Source organism: Cricetulus griseus (genome assembly GCF_003668045.3).
Source record: "Cricetulus griseus strain 17A/GY chromosome 1 unlocalized genomic scaffold, alternate assembly CriGri-PICRH-1.0 chr1_1, whole genome shotgun sequence".
NCBI classification, from domain to species: Eukaryota; Metazoa; Chordata; class Mammalia; order Rodentia; family Cricetidae; genus Cricetulus; species Cricetulus griseus.
This window is the reverse complement of record NW_023276807.1, coordinates 82,336,190-82,355,612: the sequence shown is the minus strand read 5'-3', so window position 1 is coordinate 82,355,612 and position 19,423 is coordinate 82,336,190.

Here is a 19,423-nt window from a genome sequence, read left to right as displayed (position 1 = left end):
GACATGTGAAGCAAGCTTGTTCCTAATTTGAACTAATAAAATATATAAAAAAATAAAACCATTGGCAGGCTGTTTTTCTGCACTGCAGTTTTTTCCTTTAAAAGATGCTTGTTGTTCCTGCTTGACTAGATTTCTTGCTGTGCCTGATTCTCTTCAGGATGCTAGGAATGGGCAAGCAGCACACTTACTCTTCCTTGGACCCAGCTAAACCCTCTGTGATTGGACTAAGACCCTGCCAACAGTGTTCCTTGGCCACCCCTGGGCCCAGGGATGTGCATTATAATGGGCACAATCTGTCCTCATGTGATGAAGGGTCCTGTAAACAAACTATACAACCTGGGGGCAGGGAGGGCATTTAGGGGTCCTGGGGACACAAGGGGGAGGACAACTCAGGGGAGTTTCAGTGTGGCTTGCTAAGCATGGGTCCTGGTGTTTGCTGTGTTGTGTGTGTGTGTGTGTGTGTGTGTGTGTGTGTGTGTGTATGTGTGTGTGTGTATCTGGTATCTGGGGAGGACAGAAGAGGATGTCAGATTTGCCAGAACTAGAGGTACAGAGAGTTGTGAGCTACTATGTGGGCCTACCGCAAGAGAGCAAGTGCTTCCATCTTTTTCAGACCAGGCTTTATTATTTATTTTTAGAGTTATTTTGTGAGGTTAATTGGGCTTGTGGGTAATTGTGCAACAGTAGGACAATTCTTTCCACTCTAAGAGACCTTTTTCACCTTTCTGGACAGTGAACTTGATATCAGACACTTGTTCACAAGAATCAAACTCTGGATCTATTTATGTTATTTTTTATATCATCAATACACATACACACACACACACACACACACACACACACACACACACAAAAGATTCAGGAGGGAGATCAACACTAATTTAAAATGGTCAGAAGTCTGGAAAGGATATTAATTATGTTAATGTCTTTGGCTATCTAGTCTGGACTGGTTGCCTTCTAAACTTGTTTATATGACATGTCCCATGATGTCTTCTATCTAGAATTGCCTTAGTCATTTATTTCTCCCTCTTCCTCCTCCTAACATTTTTCTCTTCACTTGGGTTTTTATAGAAGTTGTAATGGTCAAATAATATTTTTGATTTAATAACACATTTGTATGCTGGTATCAGTGGAAAAGTCAAGGTTGAACAGAGACTTGTCTATGTGGCTCTTAGAAGTGTGCAAAAGCCAAGCTTACCATGTGTCAGAAGGGTATGTCTCCTGGCACCAGAGCAGGAGTTCTAAGGGGTAAGGAACTGTGTCCCTCCTAATTGCTGTGTTGACTGTGACCAGTGTGGAGACCCCAGAAGACACACAGATGTTAAATACTAGCCCCATTGGTGCTTTTCCTGCATACTTGGTAGAAGCAGCAAGGCAGGTAGCCACACGTAGCATATTAGGTATTTCTTAAACAGCACATTACATAGTAATTCTTACGTGGAAAAATAAATGTCTGACATCTACAGTGAACATACTTTCTAGAAGTAATTAAAAAACAGCCAATTCTGTATCTCTGGGGCCGGAGAGATGGCTCCGTGGTTAAGAGCACTGCCTGTTCTTCCAGATGACATGGTTCAATTCCCAGCACCCACATGGCAGCTCACAGAAGTCTGTAACTCCAGTTCCAAGAGATCTGATACCTTCACACCAATGCATATAAAATAAAAGTTAAAAAATATCTTTCCCATTGTTCAAAAATGATGCCTCTTCTCCAGTGTTCTAATTTGCCCTTATGTAATTCATTCTCTTTATCTCTCTCCAAACATTTTCCCCTTAAAAAAAAAACAGAAAATGTTCCACAATAGGGTTATTACTCTACTTGTTTAAAAGGACTGAGATAATAGGAAAGCAAAAAAGAAGGCTTAAAAGAAATGTATCATGCTTAAAGCTTTAATAATCTTTATGAATTCTCAGTGATATTATAGTTAAACTCTAAGGGAATAGAAAAGTACCAAGAAGAAATGTTTATTAAAGGCCAGGATGACTTCAGTTATGACACAGTAAAGCAGTATCCATGGGCTAGACGTCTCTGAGATGTGACTTGTAGTGTCCATTGATGTTTGCTCTGAGCTTTTACTTCAGAGCTCCATCACAAAACCAGTCTCAGCCAGACTCTGGCCTCTGGCCTTATGTCCTCCACGCCACTTCTGGCCCATAAAGTGTTTGGCCTCATGTCCTCCATGCCACTCCTGACACATAAGGTCTTGGTACTCTTTGAGCCCCTTGGGAAGAAGCTGGTCTGGCACATTGGCATGACCCTTGTCTTCACCATTCTGGCCTCTTTGTCTTCCTCTCCCTCTATCCTGGGACCAAAGTCAGAGAATCAGACATTGCTTGTCATTGTCAGCTTCCAGGTGGAATGAGGCTCCTGAGGGACTGGTCACTAACCAGCCTAAAGATAAGACCAGAGGCTGCTACCAGACACCAGTCCTCTACAGGGTCAGGGTGTCCACATTCTAGGTTTTCACACTTTTGATTTGACTTAATGGTGTACTGTAAGGTCAGTTTAGTGGGTTTAAAGTATTTTAAAATAACACAGAAAGAGGAAAATATTTTCCTGAAATCTTCTTTTAAAAATTTTTATGTATATAATTTTATATACCTGTATACAATACAATGGGACATATAAAGTTTTGCTTTTAGAATGTGGCAAAAATACTTAACAGTCACTACTTCTCATGGCAAGAAACAACAGCAAGACCTACAAAGTGCCAAGTGATTTTACACACACACACACACACACACACACACACACACACACACACACACACACACGTGAACACATACACATCCCATATGTACACCCGTGGCTGGTTTCCTCCAGGGTCACACACAGATCTTACACCCTTGGCTGTGGTTGATTGAGGCCAATTTAGCATCACATACTCATCTCTATAAATCCAGGGTAATTGGGAACAGTCCCATGTCCTGGGGTGAAAGACTGTCCTGGCTCCTGGGTCCTAGGTCCTGGGTCTGAGGCAGGGAAGTCTGACTGTCTCTTTCTGATCATCTCAAGGCCAGAAAGAACCTGGAGAGGGGAATGACATTAGGGCAAGGGAAAACATTGAACAAGGTTGTCCATAACATATGAACCTGGAACAAGCTGTGAACCTAATTTTACTTTTATTTTATTTTTGTTTCCTTGTTGCCTTTATTCCCCATTTTGGGCATTGTTACTGCAGATTTCTAGCTGAGGCATCTATCTCCTTAAATGCTACAATTTGAGACCCGTGAATATGACTGGCTGAAATTGCCAATGCCGTAACTAATCTGATGAAGAAGAATCTGTGCAGAAAGAGGATAAGCTATGTGAAATCTGCCTTGGTTTGTCCATGAATAAGGTCATAAAGCTAAGAGATGGCAAAATTGGGCTGGACATCCAGAAAAAAATGACCTTACCGAAAGGTCTGTAAGGTGGAGATGATGGAGAGGTTTCTCAGGGGGTTGGTGGTTGGGCTGGTGTGCTGGAATCTTTTACAAGTTGGCTGTTGAAAGCCCTGCAAGTATGCTGAGGGGCCAGGATTGCATTGACAAGAGAATGGACACAATGACATCAGGGGTCTTTGCTGCAATCTCTTTTTCTTTTTTTGATTTTTTTTTTTTAAGGCAAGGATTCTCTGTGGCTCTTGTAGACCAGGCTGGTCTGGAACTCACAGAGATCTGCCTGCCTCTGCCTCCCGAGTACTGGGATTAAAAGCATGTGCCACTACCGCCTGGCTTTGTCTTTGCAATCTTTAGACTGGATGATTTTGTGATTGTTGGCTTCTCTCTGAAGAACTCCAGCTGCTGGGTATGAAACATGAAATAATTGGTCAGAAGACCTGCAGTGGTGAAATAAGTCTGAGGAAACACCCAATCCTGGTCTTTTTGTCTGGTCTAGCCAATTTATCTGGTCTGTGCTTGGAAGGAGGAGAGTGGATCGAGGAAAGAAATAGACAAGAGACAAGACATAGAGTTGGGAGGGCATCCAGTGAATACTGTTATCAACCCCAAGTTTATTACCAAAAGTCCTTATATACCCCAATCAACAGGGGGGAAAGGCAAAAGACTTCCTTACCATGATACAACAAACAAACAAACATAATTACCCCCTTAACACCCAAAATACCAAGTATCCACATCCTAAAACAAATAACCCTGTTGTATAGGTAAGACATACAATAGCCACACCTTAGGTCACACATATTGTTGTTTAACCTTGAAGGAGCAATAATAGGCTCGAATTCTCTGACCACCTTATGTCAAAATGTAACAGAGCCACTCCTATGGGCCTCTACATCTTTTTTTCCCCCACTTTCTATTCAAAATGGCTAGAGAAGTGACTAGGATCAAAGAAATAAGGAGGAAATAAGTTCAGTGTCTTATTTTTATCATTTATTCAAAATGTTCAATGAAAACTGTTTTTCAGGTGGTGTTTAAGCACACACACTTTTTTTTTCTGGGATTTTAGCATACTAAATGTGTTGGTTTTGTTTTTGTCAACTAGATGAAACTTAGGGTCATCTGAAGAGAGGAAATCTCAGTTGGGAAAATGCCTCCATCATACTGCCTGTAGGAAAATCTGAGAAAGTGTCTCCATCAGATTGCCTGTGGGCAATTCTGTGAGGGTATTTTCTTGGTTAATGTTTGGGGAAAACCCATCCTATTGTTGGGGTGATACCTCTGGGCACGTGGTCCTGCACTGTATAAAAAAATAGTCAAAGCAAGCCATGGAGAGCAAACAGACAGTACGTCTCCATGGCCCCTGCTTCAGTTTCTGTCTCCAGGTCCCTACCATGGGTTTCTGTTCTCACTTTTGTTTACAGTGAACTATAAACTTTGTGATGAAGTGAATCCTTTCTTCTCCAAGTTGCTTTTAGTCATGGTGTTTATCATGGCCATAGAAAGAAAGCTAGGACACTAAGTATCTTCTTTCTCAACAGGTTGTTTTAGTACTATGTAGAAAAAGCAGCTTGAGGGATGTCTGAGAGGAGAATATTGGCTCCATTGGCAGCATGCTTAGGACACTTGCATGTTTGCAACGAACACTTCAAAATTATTCAGGCAGTACAATTCCCAAAATGTCAGCCTTCTGCTGAGACAGAAATGACCTACTTTGTGAGGATCGCTTGTATGTGAAATTTAAAGTTTTGCCTTTTCTTCAATTGGGAATGGGAGAAGGTGAATCCAAATGAAGTCCAGAGTTTAGGCATGCTCACAAGGGTCCTAGGGCCAGCTACAGTACACACAGCTCTCACAACATAGGAGGCTCTAGGTGCTTCATGGGTATGAACTCATTAACTGTCTTGAAATCATTTTACAATTTAGGGCACATGAACAGAGAGGTTACAAATCTTATCCAAAGTCATAAAGCCAGTATAATCCAGAACATGAATTTGATCTTTTATTCTGACTTAAAATCTGTTCTCCAAACCATTACTAGTCTGCTGCTTTTGTTACTGTGGGTTCCCATTTCCTTCAAGAAAAAGCCAGATGGGGGCTGGAGAGATAGCTCAGCAGTTAAGAGTACTTGTTGCAGAGGACCTGAGTTTGGTTTCCAGCACCCACCCAGTGACTCACAACCACTCCTCACTACAGTTTCAGGGCATCTAATTCCCTTCCTGACCTCCCCAGGCACTGCAGTTATGTGGTACACAGACACACATGTAGGTCAAACTCTCAAACACAAAATAAATCTAAAATTTTTTTTTAAAAAAGAGAATAAATCAGGTGGATGGATGAACTGAATATAATCCTTGTAGTTGAAAAGTGGAGGCAGGATAATGTCCAATTTTAGGACAGCCTGGGCTACATAGGGAGACCTGGTCACAAAACAAAACAATAAAGAGGAAGGGAGGGAACTTAGGAAGGGGGACAGAGGTAATGAAGAAGAGATTGATTTTGGAGTCTCATGTTCAATATGACTCTCCAGAACCTGGAACAACAGTTCCTGACATATATGGGGTAGCTGCTAAACTTTGACTAAATGAATGAATTTGATCAGTTGTTACCAATGTCAAACTTTATGACTCTAAATTTGTTGAATAACCTAAGTACTCTTTTGTCTCCACAATTAGCTAATCTGTTAGATTGGAAAGGGTTTCCTCTTGGTTGCTGTCTTTGACCTCAGAATACATAAGCTACTCTTCATACAGGATCTGAAAGGATCTGCCGTCCCACGACAAGGCAATTATCACACTGTATTGTGCTTGTTTGCTTAGTTGTCTGTCTTCCTATGTTCTCTAAGCTCTGTTTCACTTGCCACAGATCCAGCTCTGAACGGGGCATAAAGAGGTCTATTTGCCTATAGTAGCTGAAAGAATAATCCAGACTATGTTTTCCAACTCAAGTGTTTGTTATTTACAAAGAACTTTGCTATTCTGTCTGTAGTTGGTTGCTCTTATGACTAACGAACTGTAAACAAACAAACAAACAACAGCAACTGAAAACAGTAACAGAAGTATGTAGCTTTGTAATCTCTGGGCGTCTGGTTCAGGGGTAGGACTCAGATGTTGGCAGGGGCTGCAATCATTTGAAGGCTTGACTAAGGTTGGAGGTTACCCTTCCAAGATGGCATATTCATGTGATTGCTGTTGGTAAGTCTATATTACTTTATGAATGAGTGTCTCCACAGGACTGCTTGGGTGGCTTGATAATATTGTTGTGGAATATTAGTTCAACATGTGTTACATTTCTTTATGCTGTGGAATATTTGTGTGAAGATACAAAGACGTGTTGTATTCTTTAATGTTGCATTTGTTTAACTATGTAAAGCTGTGCTACTTTGCCTGTCCAAAATATCTGATTGGTCTAATAAAGAGCTGAACAGTCAATAGGTAGGCAGGAGAAAGGATAGGTGGCACTGCCAAGCAGAGAGAATAAATAGGAGGAGAAATCTAGGGAAAAGAGGAGCAAGGAGACAGGAAAGGAGAAGAAGAGGAGGCTGTCAGGGGCCAGTCACCCAGCCACCCAGCCAGCCACTGAGTAAGAAGGAAAGAAAGTTATATAGAATAGAGACAGGTAAGAAGTCCAGAGCAAAATATAATTAAAAAGAAATAGGATAATTTAAGTTAGAAAAGTTGGCTAGAAACAATCCCAAGCTAAGGCTGGGCATTCATAAGTAAGAATGAATCTCCATGTATTTATTTGGGAGCTAGGTGGCAGGCTCCCAAAAGAGTTAGAAAACAAAACAAACAAAAAACCCTACGTAATATCCTAATATGGTGGCTTCAACCAGAGTGAGTGGTATAACAGAACATGGAGGAGGCACAAGGCCCATGTGGTGAGTCTTAGAAGTCTCTATATTCTATTGATCATATAGATTGGTCTGGATTCAGTCTGACTCAGTCTTCCAGGAAGCAGGGATCATAGGGGGCCATACTAAGGACTGGCTGTTACATGTAACCGTTTCTGTATCTTATTCCCACCATGAAGGCGAAGGCATAATGATTTCACTAGACCCAAGATAAGATATAAATGGGTGTTTATTGGGGAACACTTACACAGATAATAATAAAGAACCACGGGAGTATTTATCTGCCCTTCCAATCAGACCTGCTGGCCCAAGAGAAAGAGCCTGCTAGAAAGAGAGACCATGTCTCATGCTTTCCTCTTTCCACTTCTGGCCACCTGAAGCCACGCCCAAAGTGGTGTGGCCACCGTTACAGGTTCATAGGCAAGGCGCTGCTGTACCAAGAAATGCCTAAGATAATGCCCATTTTCCAAGTGAGAAAATTAAGGTTAATAATCCTAACTCCTGGAAACACATGTTTCTTCCAGTTATCATAGTTTTATGATTGACTAAAGAATAGTTTTGAGGAAACTGAAGACATAAAGATTTAAATACCTCTTTGGAAGTACTCTTTATAAGAGGATGGTGCTTTTAAATATTCAAGGTCGTTTAATTTATCAAGGATTTTAATATCAGTTGTAGAGACATTTATTAGATGTTAAGAATATGCGCTAGAAAAAACATGTGTGGGAAATAATCGTATTATACTCCATGCTTCTTTAATATCACACTCTTGTCCTAGGCCAGAGCTCACTTATACTGAAAGTTTATTGAGTAAATGAATGATCATGTCAAAACATCTGTGACTTTAGTTTCTCATGATGCTTTTCATACATGAAAAAATAATATTTGGGGGGATACATTTTATTATTTTGCACCTAAGAGTCTGATCCCCACTGAGCATTGCATTGTTAGATTGCCTAAAAGTTATTTGGGTATTAGTACTGGCCCAATGTAGCATGTTGTAAAATGTTCATCCCTGCTGAGTTATGAAGCTTAAAAAACTGACAGATATTTAATGTAAACAAAGAAAAAGTACAAAGAAAATTTTCATCTAAACAATGAAAAAGTGATCTGATTTTCAGAACATGTAGGTAAGGATGTAGAATAATTTTTTTCTCAGCTAATCACCCAAGCCAATAATCTAAGTCTAAAAAAATAATCTGGGGAAAAGTACCAGGGAATTAAAAAAAATAAATTGCATCCCAATTATGTTGGAGGTTTGAGGGATTTCTATTAGATATCTTTAAGCAACCAGAAGATACAATGTTTTCTGATTTGGGACACTATAGTTACTTCTCTGAGATGGTTCCTGATGGGGGATGTCTTTCTGTATGTATGTTTCTCTTATTGGTTGATGAATAAAACACTGATTGGCCAGTAGCCAGGCAAGAAGTATAGGAGGAACTACCTACCAGACAAAGAGAATGATAGGGAGAGGAAGCAGAAAGAAGCTGCAAGGGAGAAGCCATGTAGCTGCCGAAGGAGTAACATGCCAGATTATCGGTGAGACACAGCCTCGTGGCAATACATAGTTTAATAGAAATGGGTTAATAATTAAGAGAGAACTTGCCAGTAAGAAGCCTAAGCCATTGGTCAATAGTTTCTAATTAATATAAGTCTCAGTGTGTTTATTTGGGGATAAAGTGGCTGTGGGACCAGGCTGGAAAGAAACTCCAGCTGAAGGTTCCATATCAATTCTTGTGTGCAAAGTTAGTGGATTAATGAACTCTTGTTGGTATGGCCATTAGCATAAATTCACATAAAGGATCAAATGATGGCAGGATGTGGATAGGAGATGAAAGATGACCGAGTGAGGCTTGCTGATTGACAACTCTAAGGACAGGCATGGTAGTACTGTGGTTCTGATCACACTGACAACCTGGTTGGAATACTTTAAAACTAATTTCTGTGATGTGATAATTTTGGGAGGATGGCAAAGTGTGATGAATTCTATTCAGTCTAGGTGGTATAAGTGCATATTCTCAGGTGTGCATTCTCTGTGGGTTGGTGTTAATGCTTTTTTCTTTCATGTAAGTACTTCTTGTGTATGGACTGAAAGCAGAAGAATCTGAAGAAGGGATGCTAGCTTGCACATCTGATGAGCAGTATACACCTTCACCCCCAACATTTATCACCCATCATCGATTGAAGTTTCAAATATGAAAAGCAAGAGTTCGGCAAAATTAGGAGGGCTCAAAATTATTACCCCCACAGGGGAAAATATCTGAAAGATAGGAACTTTGCTTTAATAGATGGAAACTTTGCTATTGGCTGAAGAAGAGTGTCTTAGTTAGGGTTACTACTGCTGTGATGAAACACCATGACCAAAAGCAACATGGAGAGAAAGGGGTTTATTTTGTTTATGATTTCACATCATTGTTTATCACTGAAGGAAGCCAGGACAGGAACTCAAACAGGACAGGAACTTGGAAGCAGGTGCTGATACAGAGACCATGGAGGGGTGCTTCTTACTGACTTGCTCCTCATGGCTTTCTTGGTCTGCTTTCTTATGGAACCCAGGATCATCAGCCTAGGGGTGGCATCACCCACAATGGACTGGGCCATCCCCCAACAATCACTAATTAAGAACATGCCCAACTGCTGGGTAATTTCTCAATTGAGGTTCTTTCTGCTCAGATGCTGCTAGCTTGTATCAACTAGACATACCAATTAGCTAAAACCAGCTAGTGCAGAAAGTAAATTAGATGGCCTTAGAAAAGATCCAAGGAAAATATTTGCTCCTTTGTCATGGGTTGTCCTATGACCTTTTGTTATGTAGGATGTAGTTTTTTAAAGTTAAGTTCTTTAATAACGTTTAATCCATTGGCTTTCTTTTCTTTTTTAAACGGAAGAGAATGGAGTCCACTTATTCAGCCCTTTCCCCACCTTCCTGATGTAAAATCCTTGGTGAACTGACTCACTCATCACAGCCATCAGTGACAGTTGGGGCAGCTTAGTTGGCCCTTCCACTTCGGCATTAGTTACTTCTGGGATGCAGTGATGGAGACACCTGTCAAAGGCAAATTCAAGGGATTAATTTTGACTCTGTTTCAGGGGATTCTGTATACATAGCAGGGAAAACAGAGTGGTTTGGTCCATGGTGATAGGAACATGAGGCCAGAAGCATGTTTATATTGTGGTAGAGCAGGAAGTAGAGTGTGCAGGCCAGAATCCTGGGACTGATTTCCATGGGGCAGAACCCTCCTCCTAACGACTTCACGGTCTTCAGAGTTGCATTGCAAACTAAGGGAGTATACATTTGACACCTGACGAAGTGGGCTTGCACTTCAGATTCAATCCCTATCAGCTTGTGTGATGAGGTCACAGAGTGAATAGATTTCAAGATTTGTTCCATGCTCAGGTATAGTACTCCTTCATAACCCTTTCTGGGCTCTCTGAGGATATATGTGCATTTATGTTCTAGCTCTATCTAGCTGAACATACACTCCATGAGCTAGTTCTGTTTCTTTCTCTACTACATATACTACCTTACCCTTTCACTTATTCAAAGTAGAGCATGTGTTCTTTCTTTTGCAAAAAGATGCTGAATGAGCCGACTGAGCCAAGGCTTAGAATCTTGGTGCTCCAGCTGGCTGCTGCCTTTAAGATGGGGTTACTTTTCCAGTAGCCTGTAGTGGACAGACCTGAAATCGGCATCCATGGTCCTCACTTTCCACTGTTCATTCTCTGTGTGACTGTCTCCTTGAGCACAAGGGTGCTCTTGGATTCTCATCTACCAGTGGAATTTGATGGGAAGTGTAGGACCACTTGCCTCCAACTGTGCAAGACTGGGGTGCCTGCCTTGCTGCATCTTCTGGTGACTTTGAGTGTCATTGGGAGCTGCCCATGGGCAGGGCCAGGTGGTAAGGACTGGAGGGTGGCATGCAGTCTTCATATCTAGGAGGTAGTGAGTATGCAAGTGAATCCCCCAGGTGACCTTCAGATGGGACCCCATCTGGACAATAGCCTCATGAGACCCCAATAGAGAACCCAGCTAAACCCCATCTGTATTCTCCATTCTGAGGAATAGAGAAATGAGGAGTAGACTGTTAAAACCTGATGCTATAATTTGTTACCTAGTAGTAACTGGCAATATTTAGTTAAATTATATTTGAATGAATCTACTTATCATGTCCATCTAGTCATATTTCTTTCTTTGGTTATCCACAAAATAGCATAGTAAGTCAGACTTGTATAACTGTAACTCCAGGTTCATAATTTAGGAGAAGGCAAAGCTATCTGAAAATGAAAATGTTTCAGGCTGTGTTCTGTAGCCTGCAGAGCTACAACAAACCCTTTATAATGTAGCTGTGCTTCTTCATGGCCTCCTCATGGAAGTCAGGGTTTGTCTCTCTTTAGTTCTGAGTCCCTGGTTGACAATTAATGCAAAAAAGAGATGTTGGGCATCAGAGTGAGAGCATCTGTTTATATCCACACACAGTTTAGAACCATTTTCCTGGTACATTGGTACTTCAGGTTGGCCTCACCAATCCAACAGTAGGTGAGTAACAAAATGCTATTCTCTAAACTTGCTTTTCACTTACCATGGCTTATTTGTATTACTGTGTGCATTAGCAAGGGTTGACAAAGCCTCTTAAAAATATAAAGGCAGTCACTAACTTTTAGGAGTCTAAATGATTACACTGATTTTTATTACTAATTTTTGTGGGTTTGACAGCTCCTTTGTGTGATAAAATTGAGCCTTTGTATTACTCCTAAGCCAGACTGTTTAAAGCAGCTTGTGTGTGATTTTGCATGGTACTTGTTCTGTCTCTTTATTTTCATGAGTAATTGATTATATCAGTGTCTTTTTCTTTATGAAATCAGGGCCACTTAGTAAAATTGGCTTTATATCAAATCTCATTTTTCTCCAACTGATTGTACAAAATGTTACTTGGATATCCATAAGTCACCACACAATAAATTGAAATGTTATATGAAAATGATGTTTATTTGGTAGTCAGCTATGTGGGCTTCTTGAGAAATAGAATAACTTTTTTCTTTCTTTCTTTTTTTTTTGGCTAGTCTTTGGAAGCACTATGACACTTAGACACAGTTTTCTTTTATTGCTTCCTTTATCTTTCCTACTGCACAATGAAAGAACACAGTTTTCTTTGGAGAATGTCCTTTTTCCTATTTTCAAAGCACTTGACTTTTCTCAGGCTTTTCCCGTCCAGGCAGTGTTCACTGCCTTAGAGCTAGCCTGCAATTCCTGATTCTAGCAGTAGGTGCTGCTCTTTCACACATGGCATCGAATGCCAGGCTTTGTCCCCGCCCCACACCCTCCACTTTGAGCGTGCAGAAATAATCTGTTTTTGTTTTTTTTGCATGTTCAGGCTTTTAAAAAGTTATTCATTTGAGGAAATCTTTTCTTTCCTTTTTTTTTTTTTTTTTTGAGACAGGGTTTCTCTGTGTAGTCTGAGTGTCCTGGAACTTGCTCTGGAGACCAGGCTGGCCTCGAACTCACAGATATCTGCCTGTGTCTTCCTCCCTGAGTGCTGGGATTAAAGGTGTGTGCCACCACCACCCAGTTTGTGCCACCACAGCTTTTCTAAACAAATCAGAAGCCATGGTCTTTGCTTGAGAATCTCTCAAGTTCATTACTTGAGTTTATGTGAAGAAATTAACAACTCATTCTAATAATGCCAAAGGCTTTACTTTCACAGAATACTTTTGACTCTTCAACAAGAATATATTTAAAATTTATTCAAAATGCATAACTTGGGAATCATATTTGAGCTGCAATTTTAATTCAAATTTTCAGATTTTTTGATTAATAGAAGTAGAAAGAATTCAGTAGAACTCTCGTTGAAAGGGTTTGTGATGGCTAATTTTGGTGTCAGCTTGACATACCTGGGAAAATGGATCCTTGGTTGAAGAATTTCCTTCATCATGTTGGCCTATGGGTACATCTATGGAGCATTTTCTTGTTAACTGATGTATGAGGGCTCTGCCCACTGTGGGCATTATCATCCCTAGGCATGTGGGTGGTCTGTATAAGAAAGCTTGTTAACTGTGACCTGAGAGCAAAGCCGGAAGTAGTGATCATCCAAGGCTTCTGCTTTGGTTCCTGACTTGGCTTCCTTACATGATGGACCCATAGTCCAAACAAAACAAAACAGAACAAAACAAAACAAACAAAACAAAAACAAATCCCTTTTCATTCCCAAGTTGGTTTTGGTCAGTGTTCTTTCACCCCAACAGAAAACCGAGTAGAAGAGGGTAGTACTTCTAATCTTGGTTCTCCCATATTAAATCTGAAGTTATTGTCCACTATTATCCAAGTTGGATCTGAATGCTTTGGTGTTCTCTTGGTCCATGAAAACTTGAGGGATATCCCAGGGTTCAAATACTGCTTATGACAGCAAGCAGCCAACAGGCCTTGGCAGAACTGTGGTGGGTTCACCCTGTGAATTCTGTTAAAGTTGGTAGTTCATTTGTATCATTCCCTTCTCTGTGCAGTGGAAGACAAGAGTTAATCTGGCATATGGGTGAGAGGTATAAAAAACAAGCAAAACAAACAAACAAACAGACAAACAAAAAAAAAGCTGGAGAGCTCACTATAGTTCAGCCTAGAGGTTCTTATATTTGTGTTTAAAATTGTTCTTTATTCTTTTTTTCTTTATAAAAACAACTTGCTGATTTCAGACAAATTGTTTCCTGTGAATGAAACTCTTCACTTTCAGGTTGATGTGTTGTGACTTATGAAAATTTGAAATACCTGTTATAGAGCCGCTTTCACTTTGCAAGGGCCATGTGTGTCAGCTGATGACTGAAGCTGTAAATCAGTATCTCGGATCCGGAATCTCCTATAGTGAGCAAATCACCACAAACAACAGCTTTAAGAGTAAAATAAAATGAAACAAGCAGTAATAATAATAAAAAAAACCTTGACAGGCAAATTTAGTGTTATACATTGTGCACGCTTTTCAGTCTTTCAAACTTTCTGAACACTATAATTTGTTTGTGCTGCTGTATCACTACCATCAAAGATCCAGGACTTTATTAGCTTTTCTCACCCAAGAATGCCATTTTCCTTCTTAAGAGGAAAGGATGCATAAAAGCCCAGATACTTGATTCTGTGTGACCTCATCCATCCTAGCCAATGTTGTCTACTTTTTGAGAAAAAGTGAAAGAAAGAATATAAATATGTAAGTAAGGAAAGCTGAAAGGGTAAAAGGAGATAGGAAGGGAGGCAGAACAGGACAGAGAGAAAGAAACCCAGGGACAAATGTTTATCTTGAAAGAGTAAAGCATTAGGAGTAATGGTAGCATGTGACGAGGCTGAGCTAGCATCCAGACCTTGCCAGTCACTTGTCTTTCTGAGTTCAAGACTCATTGGAATAAATAGCTCACCTGAGATCATAGTGTTAGTGAACCATGGGGTTCACTCTGCTAGCTGATGGTGGAGACATTGTCCTTGATGAGAAACGGGCTGAATGCCATCTTATTTTTGTTTGAGCATCTCTACAAACCCAAGGGGAATTAAAGTGGCACAAGCTGCTCATTCAACCTTAAATTCATACCTAAGTAGTCTTTGCCTGCTCTCCACTCTGGAGGTTGTGGTCAGTTCTTAAGACAGCTGAGCAGGGGACAGAGGAAAGGTAGATGGTTAGAGGCACCTTACACCAACTGCTGGGAAAAACTACCAACTTTTTTTTTTTTTTTGTATTAGCCATCAGCTTTTCTCCAAATTCCAAGCTCCGCACTGCAGAAAAGACACTCAGTGGCCTATGTGGTGGCTATGCCATCTACCATCTGCCAAAGTCCGGCCCCATGTCTCAGTTATCACCCCAAGATTCACTCTTCTGTCACCTCCCAGCTTGTTCTTCATTCTCTGGATTGTCAAAGGTTATAAGGGAGGGCGAGGATGGACAAGACTACCCGGGGCCCCAGGGTTTCCAAGTCACTGTGTTTACAAGTGCCTGGAGCTCAGGCTGCACTAACAGGTGGTGGTGGGGGGTCACCCACCTTGCTGAGAAAAATTCTTAGCCCAGTGCGTGGGGCCATCAGCTGGAGGCTGCCTTGTGCTGGTCAAGGTTCCAGTCACAGGCCACGAGAGAGAAGTGTCAGGGAAGCAGCAGTGTTGAAGGAAGGCTGTGATGGAGGTAGTGATTTTGCTTTGGAGATCTCTAGGCACTTGGCTGCCTGGCTTTTATAGGACATTCTCTGCTTCTGGGACCTTGTGGTTACTCTATTCCAGCATGGCACATTGCCTGCTGGAAATTTATCCACATGTAGAAAAGACCTTCCTAAGCTAGTGGGGAAAGGTCAACTCTCACAAGACCAAGAGCAAACACATCCTTTGACCTGCTTCCCCCCACTTATCCACACAAAAAGGCAGCTAGGCTAGAAGGGAGGTGGAGGTGGTCCATTAGAAGCACACTGCTAAGGTTATAGAGACTTCATGTGATTGAGGTGAGAGTTCGTAAGGCACCAAATCCCTGAAGTTGGGGATGCAGTGTGTGTAGTTTCCTCTTCACAAACACTTCCCTTCCCACTAATAACCCAGGGTGCCCTTACCATTCATGTCTTCCTTGCAGGAATTCTGGTTTTCAGACTCCCTGCGGGGCTTCTGTCCATTATTCTCTGGACCTGGATCTGCATAGCCATGAGAGCCCTCTGTTGAAAGAATTGGATGGGAGTGAAGAAGTTCATCTTGGACTGGACCAGGCTGCATTCTCCAGCTCCAACTGACACCAAAGGGCAGGGGACAGACACAGGGGAGCTGTGAGAGAGCATCTCATGTTGTCTCTGCTTAGATGGAGGATGTAAGCAGCTAAGAGGTGATGTCTGGGATGACTCCCAGTCATAGGGAGGTTCTGTCTCAATGGCAGCCCTCGGACTTCAGCCTACGTTCAAGTCCTTAAGCAGGCTTGTTAGACTCAGGGTTCTGTGTGCACCCATGCTCAGAGTGTCTGACTCAGCAAGATCCAGTTCGAAGTGGCCCATTAGTTGCTTTAAATAGCTCCAGGTTCCACTGAATCCTCCATTCTAGGAACCACTGAAGTTTGGAGAGAGCTCTGGCTGGCATAACTCCACCAGCAAGCTCCACAGATGCACCCATCTCATTCTCCTGGGGCATCCTCAGCTTGTGCACTTTCCTAGCTCTGCAGTCTGAGAGGAAATTTCTGTTTCCAGGATGCTATTTGTCAGGTCAAGGGTGTTCAAAAAGATAGTGTTGAAGGGTGATGTTTGAAATGCTTTGATATGTTTAGAATCACAGAAGGGAAAATTAATGTGACCTGATCAACCAGGCTGCCTTACAAGCAGGGGACAGAATGAAGTACAAGGAGACAAAGTTTACAAGGTGGTCATACACCTCGATGGGCTTACCCTTAATTACAGTGCAATTGTCACCAGTGTCACAGAGCAATGGTATACTATGGGCTGGAGACCAGGCTATACTTTATAATAATTTTCATTTAGTGTATGTATTGTCTCTCTGCCTTATTTAATATTTAGAATAACCTAATGAGGGCAGACAGATTTTTGTACTCACTTTGCGCAGTGGAGACTCTAAGAGGTTGGCAACTGTCCCAGCCAAGACCAGGGATGAGACACTGTGGCTGGAGAATGGGCTGTTGTTCATTTCACCACACTGCCTTCTTTGTGAGAGATGCTCGATGTGGACCACTGTGCCACACTGCCTCTGTGTGGGTGACCTCCACAGATTCTGGACTTAAGAAAGGCTCACATTCCCTTATCTGCAGGGTAAGAGGAGAATCTCTTAGTTCCAGGAATTTTGAAAGCTAAGATGGAAAATAAGTTAGTGCTGTTTGAGAATGTGATGTTCTGTAGACTGGGGGAACCCTGTTGGGGGATTGGTGCTCTCAAAAGTGTTTTAGTAGATGCTACGTGTGTGTGTGTGTGTGTGTGTGTGTGTGTGTGTGTGTGTGTGTGTGTGTGTGTAGATGCTGTTCCCTCTTTGTGAATACCCTTCCATGTTCCGTCCACTGTCAGTTCAGGACTTGGTTTTGGAGTCTTATCAACCTCTCCAGGATGAAACACAACCCCTGTACATGATTGTTCCTTGTAATGTTCATTCTGCTTCTTTTTTCTTTCCTTTCCTTTCCTTTCCTTTCCTTTCCTTTTCTTTTCTTTTCCTTTCCTTCCTCTTTTCTCCTTTCCTTTCCTTTCCTTTCCTTTCCTTTCCTTTCCTTTCCTTTCCTTTCCTTTTCTTTCCTTTTCTTTCCTTTCCTTTCTCTTGTTCATATCTGGAATAGGAGACTGTTTCTGTTTGGTAATCTGGTGGTTCCAATGGGGCACTGCATGTCCAGGTGTCTGTACTTGCTGAAACATACCATGGAGGGCCCTTGCTGCTGGTTGATCTGGAAGTAGGTAGCTTCAGTGGGACTGGTAAGGGGGACTATGCATGCCGCCATCTCCAGGAGGAAAGGCAAGAGGCTGTGGCTGCTGAATGCCAAGATCATGCACAGTTCATAGTGCTTCTCCCAGGACTTTAACAAGAGTGCGGTAAAGTGGGAAATTACCAATACAGAGCTAAGTAGAAATATAAGGGTATTTAATAGGGAAAAAGCCTGACTTACAGAGCAATCTAGCCAGCTGGCATGGCAGCAGTCTGTACAGCAAGCCGAAAGGCAAAAGTGAAAGTGAAACTCAGCCACCTGAAACTCTCCTCTACATCACCCTGACCATGCCCTCACAGGAGTGGTTAGGCACACCCCTAAGCAGGCAGCTTCCCCTACAATTCCCCTTTTAGTCTAAAAGAGGATTAAATGAAAAGTATCCAAAATTAACAATCATAAAGGTGAAATATAAGAAGATACAACAATCTGCTTATGTCACATCCTAACTATCTATGTTAACTAAACCCTAAAGTCATCTGAAAGAGGTGTCCAAGCCTGAACACCTCCTTCCAATCCCAACCATAAACAATAGGAAGCTATCCCTAACTAGGTATATACATTATCCTAAATGACAACAATGGGGAAAGAGGGCATAGCATCCTCCAAGTTACTTCCTGCTGAAATGGGACGACAATAGTCATGTGGGGACCTGTAGGAAGAAAATGTTAGTATAGTGAAAGTCTTGAATGGATTGTATTCAGTCCATGTTAGATGGGATTTGCTTGATTGAAGATCTCACTTGAAATCCTCAACTTGATTGAAGTCAGCACCCGAAGCTCTGGCGGTAGTGTCAGTTGAAATGGAGCAAGTTGGATCCAGTGCAGTCGAGGAGGTGTGGCCCATTTTCTTTCCAGGGTGTTCAGGGATTGCTGTCAGGCAGGTCTTCATTGGCTGTGTGGGACTCAAACATAAACAGTTAGCAGAGAAATGTTTGCTTGTGTATGTACACATACTGGGAAAGGCAACCATGGGAGAATAACGATTATGAGAGAGTGTACACCTTGAAAGAAAGATCCAAGAAAAAGACAAAGACAGTCTCCAAATTTTTCTTTTATTCTGTATTACATCAATTAGCTTCTAGATACAATAAAGAAACTTTAAAGTTTAGTTAAATAACGTGCTTGGATTTTAGAGGAGGAAAGCCAAATACATCTCTAAATCCAGCATTGGTTTAATTGAATAGGGACTAGGAAATAAGGAGAAATAGAGTTCTCTGAGAGACAGCTGTAAAGTTTACCATACGGTACCTTCCTTTTGTTTGATGGTTATAACTACCTTTTCTTCTTAGGTATCTACCCATGCAGTGTCCTTTGCCTTCTGGAGATGAGTTTTCCTGTGAAGATAAAAGCAAAACACTTCCCTTTCCTTTGGGGAAAACACTTCTATTTAGCTTATAAGATATACCTTAGTAGAATACTTGTCATTTCTCCTTGTCGAGAGATTTTTCCTTTTCAACTAGAATCTTCATCAACTTTGATGGTATCCAAAATTTTTCTTCTCCTGTGGAAACCAATGCAAAACCCCTACCCCAATGTAACACATGTCCTGGTTTCCATATAGAGGTTAGTACGTCTTTGAAGTATACCAGCTGATTCAGTTCAGCAGTTTTCTCCATAGTCCAGTGTCTTTCTGCAGCTGTTTGTCCTTTTTCATTGGTGTTAAGAAAGTTTAGTGTTAATAAAGCATTATGCAACCTATGTTTGGGTGTTTTGACTTACCAGCTTGTCTATGGAGCATCTCCTTAAGTGTCCTATTAGATCTCTCAACCACTGCTTGTCCT